This window comes from Carcharodon carcharias, chromosome 14 (genome assembly GCF_017639515.1).
Source record: "Carcharodon carcharias isolate sCarCar2 chromosome 14, sCarCar2.pri, whole genome shotgun sequence".
NCBI classification, from domain to species: domain Eukaryota; kingdom Metazoa; phylum Chordata; class Chondrichthyes; order Lamniformes; family Lamnidae; genus Carcharodon; species Carcharodon carcharias.
The window spans coordinates 127,360,070-127,368,970 of NC_054480.1; positions in this window are offsets into that span (position 1 = coordinate 127,360,070).

An 8,901-nucleotide genomic window follows, 5' to 3' on the forward strand; every position below is an offset into this window, starting at 1 on the left:
ATCCAACTACACTTAGGTTGACCCCTCTTTCTGCTGCCCTGATGAATGAATAACTAGTTAATCTGTTTTGACGATGTTGGTTGAGGGAGGAATATTAGCCTGGACACTAGGATAATTCTCCTGTTCAAGTAATGCTGTGGGAATTGAAGAAGACCTTGCTTTAGCATCTCATCCGAACGACAGCACCTCTTACGGTGCTGTGCTCCCACAATACCGTACCAAGAGTGCAGTCCCGACTGTGTACTCAAGTCTCTGGAGTGGGGCTCGAAGCCATGACCTGGCTCAGTGAGAATGCTACCCAGTGAACCAAACTAGGCCAGTCACTCTCTAAACTGAGATGTAGATTGATAAGTTGGGACTAGGTATCTGAGGTAACTGGTACCTATTGAATAGAACTTGGTACTTTCAAAAACAGCTTCTTTTACATAATAGAACATCCCAAGGCACTTCAGAGGAATGTTAACAAACAAAATTTGTCACTTAAGATTTTAGGACAGATGACCAAAGGAAGCATCTTAAAGGGGAGAGAGGGAGGAAAAGAGTTGGAGGGGGTAAAGACCTCCACAAAACTCAGCACAGTTAGTTTCTTGTGCCTGAACACAATTTAAGACTACTTCACCAGTCGTGACTCAATCTCAATTGAATTTAGATTTCCAAAAACACGTTCTCCAGCCAAATTGTTTGCAAAGCCGTGTTTTTAGAAACTTGTGGAATGTGAAGACCAATGTCCATTGTGTTGAAGTTGTGGAATTTGAAGAACGCCATTACCCAATTGGCTTACAACTAGTTGCCTTGATGGTAAGGTATTTAAGGATGAATAAAGGCCTAGTGTTCTTTGGCATGCAGAGTTTCGTGCTCTGGATCAGACAGCGTCTGTGTTTGTCATTAACTGTGTTAACCTTGAAGAATTAAAGATGAGGAGTCAACTTGTCAATGACCCCTCTCACCACAAGTCTCTCAAGCACCTTTCCTTCAAAAGAACAACCTGTCCTTATTTTTATTCCTGTACAGAGAATATATCACGTACTGGAAATGCCTGATATTAAATGTGTGTTTCTGCTGGTGTAGGAGGGAGGACAAGAGGAAATAATAAATTCACCAAGTGCAGTCTGCATCATTCATCAACAGCATCATCACACATTTGTGTCATGAAGGTTGATATTTTCAGGGAAGACTGTCTTGTCAAGCCATCTGGTTCACTGGGTAAATGCATCACTGTTTGAATAGCAAGACTCCCAGGTCCAATTCCTACCCTGTCTGGAGATAGCTGACAGCTTGAACTCAGTGGTCAGAGCCAAGTGGGGGCGGAGTGGGGTATGTGGAGATTATAGGGTTCCTGGAAGAAATCAAATAGAATGAACATAACATAAGAATAGCAGGAGTAGACCATATGGCCCTCGAGACTGCTCCACAATTCAATAGAATCATGGCTAATCATCTGCATCAACTCCATTCCCTAACTACAGACTCCATCCCTCTCCCTGGCAAGAATCTGAGATTAAGCCAGTCTCTTCGCAGCCTCAGTGTCACATTTGATCCTGAGATGAGCTTCTGATCTCATTCCTGCCATCACTAAGACTGCCTATTTCCATCTTCAGAACGTTGCTCAACTTGGCCCCTGCCTTAGCTTGTCTACTGCTGAAAGCCTCATCCATGTCTTCATTACCGTTAGATTCAACTATTCCAACACACTCCAGACTGGTCTCCCACATGCTACTTTCTGTAAACTTGTGGCCATCCAAAACCGCTACCCCTGAATTAAATCACAGCAAGGCCAATTTCCCCTATTACCCCTATACTTGTTGACCTACATTGGCTCCCAGTCAAACATGTCTTGATTTTAAAATTGCTATCTTTGTTTTCAATTCCCTGCATAGCTTTGCTTCTTCCTATCTCTGTAATCTCCTCCAATCCTACGAGATATAAACTTCCTTCTAATTCTGGTCTTCTGAGCATTTCTAGTTATAATTGCTCCACCATTGATCCTTCAGTTATTTGATCCCTAAGGTCTAGAAGCCCTTCCCTACACCCCTTTGCCTCTCTATCTCATTTACCTCCTTTAAGATACTTAAAACCTACGTCTTTGACCTAGCTTTTGGTTATCTGACCTAATTTTTCCTTATGTGGTTTGGTGTCACACTTTGTTTTATAATGTTCCTGTGGAGCACCTTGGGACATTTCATTACATTAATGGTGCTACATAAATGTAAGTTGTATTTCAACTCTACTTTCCTGATTGTTAAGGCAACCTTGGCCTTACTTCATCCATTCCTATGATCCTGATCCAGCTTCTACCTGTGGAAACATTTTCACTGCTTCCCTATCAGAACCCTTTATTAAAGACTCAGCATGCTTGACCCCCTCTATCCCAGGGTTTCTGGAAGAAATGATTGAGTGGACAGAGTGTAGAATAATGAGATTATGTCAATTGTGCATGTTCTTACTTGAAGAAGGCTGAGAGGAGATCCTATTGCTCTTTTTTAAATCCCATGATATGGAATTGTTGGTTATTATCAAGGACACTTAGGGATGGGCAACAAACTCTGGCCTTGCCAGCAATGCTCACCTCCCAGAAATGAATAAATGGGTTGGAAGTAATGCACGCTTTGGAGGGAACTTTATGATCCTGGGGCAATATCCTCTTCTGAAGTGGGGCTGGTTAATTGTGCGATTGGGGATACAGACAGTGTTTGGAACAAACAAACAGATAGTGAATAAATTGAAATACAGTTTCAAACAATACCTATAAAAATTGGTCACGTTGATAAATTTTGATTGAGCTCACAAATTGAGAGGCTCCTAGCCATAATGAGAGACATTAGTTCCCTCCAATTCAGAAAGTTAGCAAACATTTCTGGGTGAAGATGATTTAAACTTTTCAATTTGCTCTATTTGTACATACATAGATTCTTAGTGCTTGTTAATCTGAAGCTGTCCACTCTACACTGTCCGAGGTCAGGTACAGGGCTGCCTGATGGTAAAGTAATCTATTGAATGGATCTGGACCAAAAGAGGATAGAGATGTGTGCTTGGCTTCTTTTATGGCCCAGTGTACAGCGATGTCTTTGAGTCAGAAAGCTGTGGGTTCCAGCTATTCTAGGGACTTGTGTGTGTAATCTAGGCCGAAGTTCAGTGCTGCACTGTTGGAAATGCGGTGATTTGAATGGAATGAGATTCTAAAGTGTAGATCCTAGGTAGCTGAAGGAATTGGTACCAGTGGTGAGAAAAAGGAGGCCAGTCAGGGAAATGAAGAATGGGGTGGGGAGTGTTCGGGAGGGGGATGTGACATTGTGTGGCTGGAGGAGGTTCCAGAGTTAGAGGTGAGGCTGTGAAGAGATTTAAACGTGAGGATTGAGAATGTTAAATTTACGACATTGTAGAATGAGGAGGAGCCAGTGCATGTTAGGACTGGAGTGATGGGTGAGTAGGACTTGTGAGTTACGATACAGGTGGAGTTTTGGATAAGCTGTAAATTATGGAGGCGAGAAGCCATTGAAGAGAGTCTGGAGGTGACGAAGGAACAAATTAAAGTTAATGCAGCGAACCAGGGATACAGGTTTAAGGTAATTGACAAAACGCCAGAGGCAAAATGAGAAATATTTTTATGCAGCGGGTTATCGTGATCTGGAATTTGCTGCCTGAAGGGGAGTAGAGCCAGATTCAGTAGTAACTTTCAAAAAGAGAATTGGATTAATACTTGAAGGGGAGAAAATTTCAGTGCTGTGAGGAAAGAGTAGGGGAGTGGATAAATCACCCAAAGACCTAACAGAAGCACAATGGACCAAATGACCACCGCCTGAGCCATCAAGATTATATGAGGTTTTTAGCAGCAGATGGTAAAACCAATAGTGAAACTGATTAAACCCATGTGTGATAACCTGAGGCCACGGTATGTAGTTATGTAGCCACTAAAAAGCTTGTACACTCTGGCCTTGCCCCCAATCATCTTTTTCTTTGTTGCTATAAAGCCACGTTCCTTTAACATCTCAGTCTCTTGCCATCCAGGGCAGCCATCCAGTTGAGCTGTGTACATTGGGAAGTTTCCAGATTCAGCCTGCAACCTCTCTGGTACAATTGCCAGTTCTGACATTTTCAGTTGACCGCCCAGCATCAACAGCATTTCAAAATTTCCATTATCCTTTATTTAAAGAAGTGCTTCCTAACATCACTTCTGAATGGCCTACAACTGCAGGATTAAAGAAGTGCTACTGCAGTTGTATAGAGCCTTGGTGAGACCGCACCTGGAGCATTGTGTGCAGTTTTGGTCTTTTTACCTAAGGAAGGATATACTGGCTATAGAAGGAGTGCAGTGAAGGTTCGCCAGACTAATCCCGGAGATGGTGCGGTTGTCCTATGAGGAAAGATTGAGGACACTGGGCCTTTATTCTCCTGAGTTTAGAAGAATGACAGGTGATCTCATTGAGGCAGACAAAATTCTCAGGGCTCGGCAGGGCAAATGTAGGAAGGATGTTTCCCCTGGCTGGAGTGGGGTGTGTCAAGAACTAGGGGACACAGTCCCAGAATAAGAGGTAGACCATTTAGGACTGAATTTCTTCACTCGGTGGTGAATCTTTGAAATTCTCCAGCCCAGAGGGCTGTGGAGACTTAGTCATTGAGCATGTTCAAGACAGAGATCGTTTGATTTCTAGTTATTAAAGATATCACAGGATATGGGGATAACGCAGGAAAATGACGCTGAGGTCGAAGATGAGCCATGATCTAATTGAATGGTGGAGCAGGCTCAAGGGGTTGAATGGCCTACTCCTACTCCTATATTCCTAAAACAACAGTGTTATAATGACCAGATAATCTTATGAGTTAGTTGAGGGATAGAAATTGCCTTGTTCTTCAATATCTTGTCTTGGGATCTTTTACCTGAGAAGCAGATAGGACCCTAGTTTAATTTTTCAGCTGAAAGTTGGTACTTCCAATTTAAACTGATTGGCAAAAGAACCAGAGATGACATAAGTGTAAACTTTTTATGCAATGAGTGGCTACAATTTGGAATGTACTGATAGGTTGGTGGATACAGATTCAATCATAGCCTTCAAAAGGAAATTGGATAAATAATTGAAGGAGAAATATTTGCTGGGATACTGGGAAAGACCAGGAGGATAACTGGATTGCCCTATGAAAGAGTCGGCACAGGTTAATGGTCTGAATGCCCTCCTGTGCTTTACTATTCTATAATTTTAAGACTCTGGAGTGGAGAACGTATGATGTTCTATTACAGGTGAAAGTGTAACCTACTGAGCTATACAGTGGTCTAACTATCGTTCCAAGCTAACTGAACACAAATGGGGAATGAGGTGAAACCTTATCTCCTTCTTTCACTCCTTCAGTCACTAAATATGACAGACATATTGAGTGGGTGTTGTAAATTTTTCCCCCAACTCTTTATTTAAAGGTTTTCAAAGTGAACTGTGGTTCAGCAAATAACATGAGATTGAGCAACTGGCTGAATATAACACAATATAAAGGTAACAGGTACATCAGGAAAATGAACAGGTCACAGGCAATCTGCGATGGAACACAATGCAGCCCCCAGGAAACAACACCAAAGCAATGTAGGAGAAAGGCCCCACAGAAACCCTTCTAAAAGCAGCCAATCTAGATTTTGGAGAGGGCACATAGGAGATTAGCAGAACATACCAGAAATGAGGAATTTCATTACCGGACTAGAGAAACTGGGATTGTTCTCCTTAAATCAGAGAAGGTTAAGGGGAGATTTAATAGAGGCATTCAAAATTATGAGGAGTTTTGATAAAGTAAATAAAGATAAATTGTTTCCACTACTGGGATGGTTGGTGAACAAGGCACAGATTTAAGGTAATTGGCAAAGAAGCCAGAGGAGATGAAGAGAAATGTTTTTATGCAGTTGTGATCTGGAATGTGCTGCCTGAAAGGGCAGTGGAAGCAGATTCAATAGTAACTTTCAAAAGGGAATTAGACAAATACTTGAAAAGGAAACATTTGCAGGGCTAAGGAGAAAGAGCAGGGGAATATTGGAACTAATTGAATTGTTCTTTCTGGCACAGGCACAATGCACCTTCTCTGCTGTAAGTTTCTATAAGGTGTTGTTAAACAAAAAACTATTCTCAGACTCTAGTAATTTTATATGTGGTACTGGTGTAAGCAAAAGCAACATGGTGGTTGGAAGACCATAAGAAATAAGAGCAGGAGTAGACCATATGGCTCTTCAAGCCCCCTGCATCATTCAATGTGATCATGTCTGATCTTCTGCCTCAACTCCACTTTCCACCAGCATCTCTCTAGGGAGATACAAGTTCCTCAAGTTCAGCTCCCAACACATGCCAACCAGTGTTCCTTGGAGACTGTCTGGGAGTGGGTTAAAGATTAAAAAGGAAAGGAGTTAGTGCTCTCCAAAGACGAGCAGGAAACTGTTGGGGATTCAGCCCCTTTCCCCAAGTAATCCTACTGGGAAACTTACAATGTTTTGGTTAGCATGATTGTGCAAGCGTGCCAATTGGTATTATACGTGCAGATGTTTTTGTGTGTGTTTCTCTCGCAGCTGAACAACTTAATGAGGATGAGAGCATAAAGCAAAAATAAATTGTTCTCTACAAGCGTAAAGACAGAACAATGGTATTACTGACTTCTGCATAACAAAATGTACAGTACAGTACATTTCTCATAAAAATGACAAAAATATAAACTAAAGGTGCAAACATAAACATGCAGTAAATAAACTATACAATTATTTACAGGTAATGAAGTGTTGCTTTAAGTTTAAAATCCAGTTGATGCGATGACCATATTGGGATTACCTCAAAGATTGCCAAAATAAATGAAACAAACAGTGTTTCCAGCTGGACAGTTTGTTCTTTTTTTGTTGCAACAGTTCGTGTTTGTATTTTTTGTTCTGGCACAGTACTTTTGGTTCATCTCTGAGACATGGATCAGATCCAATCTCCTTCCTCTGGCGGCAAAGTCTTGCAAGGACCTAGTTGAATCCAATCCAGATAGAACAGTGATCCCTACCCTCCCTATCTCTGTAACCTCCCCTTACCCTACAACCTTCCAAAATCTCTGCATTCCTCCAATTCTAGCCTCTTACACAACCCAGATTATCATTGATGACTATACTATCACTAAGAACGGCAATTTCCTCCCTAAACCTCCTTTCAGGTGGTCTTTAAAACGTGTCTGTTTGTACAAGCTTCTGGTCACCTGTCCTAACACCGCCTTGTGTCTCAATGTCAAATTTTGTCTGGTGACTCTCCATAAAGCACCTTGGGATATTTTACCATATTAAAGGTGCTATATAAATCCAATGTTATTGTTAAAACACTATCATTTTTCCAGTAGGATCTAGTTAATGGCCATAGAAGCCACGAATGGTGCAATCACACTCTGTATGTTTAACTTCTCTGAAACCAAAATTTCTTCTAACCAATGCTAAACTGGTATTGCAAATTGAGTGTTGAAGATCCAAATCTGACCCTAAAATTGGCCTTTTTATATAAACATATAAATGATTAGATGTTCCAGTGCGATTTGGCATTGGCAACGGTTTATTAAAGCTGCTGTGATACTGAAAAACTTCAAGTCTTGGAAGTATAGCCAATGCTGAGGCTACTTGTTGGCTTATCAACATAACACTTTGAAAGATGCTGAAAAATAGACTTAAGCAGTCAATTCTCATTTACATTGGGTATACGGCACAGAAACAGGCCATTCGACCCAACCAGTCCATGCTAGTGTTTATGCTCCACTTGAGCCTCTTTCCATTTTTTCTCATCTAAATCTATCATCATAACCCTTTATTCCCTTCTCCCTCATGTGCTTGTCTCGCTTCTTGATCAATGCATTTACAGTACTTCAACCACTCCTTGGGATATCAAGTTCTATTTTCTTACCACTCCTTGGCTAAAGAGGCGTCTTTTGAATTCCCTATTTGATTTGTTGATGGCTATCTTATATTAATAGCCTCTAGTTACACTCTCATACAGAATTAGTTCAAGTTGAGGCCAAGTAAATCTCTTGGTTGAAAAATGCTGGAGTAGGATGAGGATATGAAACACTTCTCAATGTAGGACAATACGGACCTGAACAAATGGAGCAACATGATGATAATTTGATTTATTCATTCATGGGATGTGGAGGCCGCTGACTAGACCAGCATTTATTGCCCACCCCTAATTGCCATTGAGAAGGTGGTGGTGAGCTGCCTTCTTGAACCGCTGCAGTCCATGTGGTGTAGATACACCCATAGTGCTGTTAGGGAGGGAGTTCCAGGATTTTAACCCAGGGACAGTGAAGGAACGGCAATATATTTCCAAGTCAGGATGGTGAGTGGCTTGGAGGGGAACTTCTATGTGGTGGTGTTACACCATGGGCAGAATTTTACCCTCGTCGGGCGGGTGCAGTGGGCAGGCCAGTGGGGAGTGGTCGTGAAGCTGACTGCCGCCTGCGATCAGGCACCAAGATTGATTTCATGCTGGCTGGCCAACTAACTGAGCTCTGTGTCTCAAGGAGTTGAAGAATTTTGCAAATAAAAAATAAAGAATTTAAAAATGCTAATAACATGTCCCCTCATGTGACTCTGTCACATGAGCAGGGACGTTAGAAATTAGCTTGAAGAATTTTTTAAAAATCATTGTTCGAAACCTCATCCCTCCCGTGGATGAGGTTTCGCAAAAAATCCAAAGGCCGTTTGGCAATTTCACCTGCCTGCCAACCATAAGGTTGGATGGGCAGGGAAAGATTTCATTTAATTAGAACATTAATGACCTTAATAGGCCTTCTAATTGTTGGCGGGTGCGCTGCCGACTAAAATATCGCGTGATGCATTGGGATGCTTGCCCGACATCATCGTGCATCATTTTATGTTCATTCAGGTTGGGCGCATGCCCGCCCAATGAGCGCAATATTCTGCCC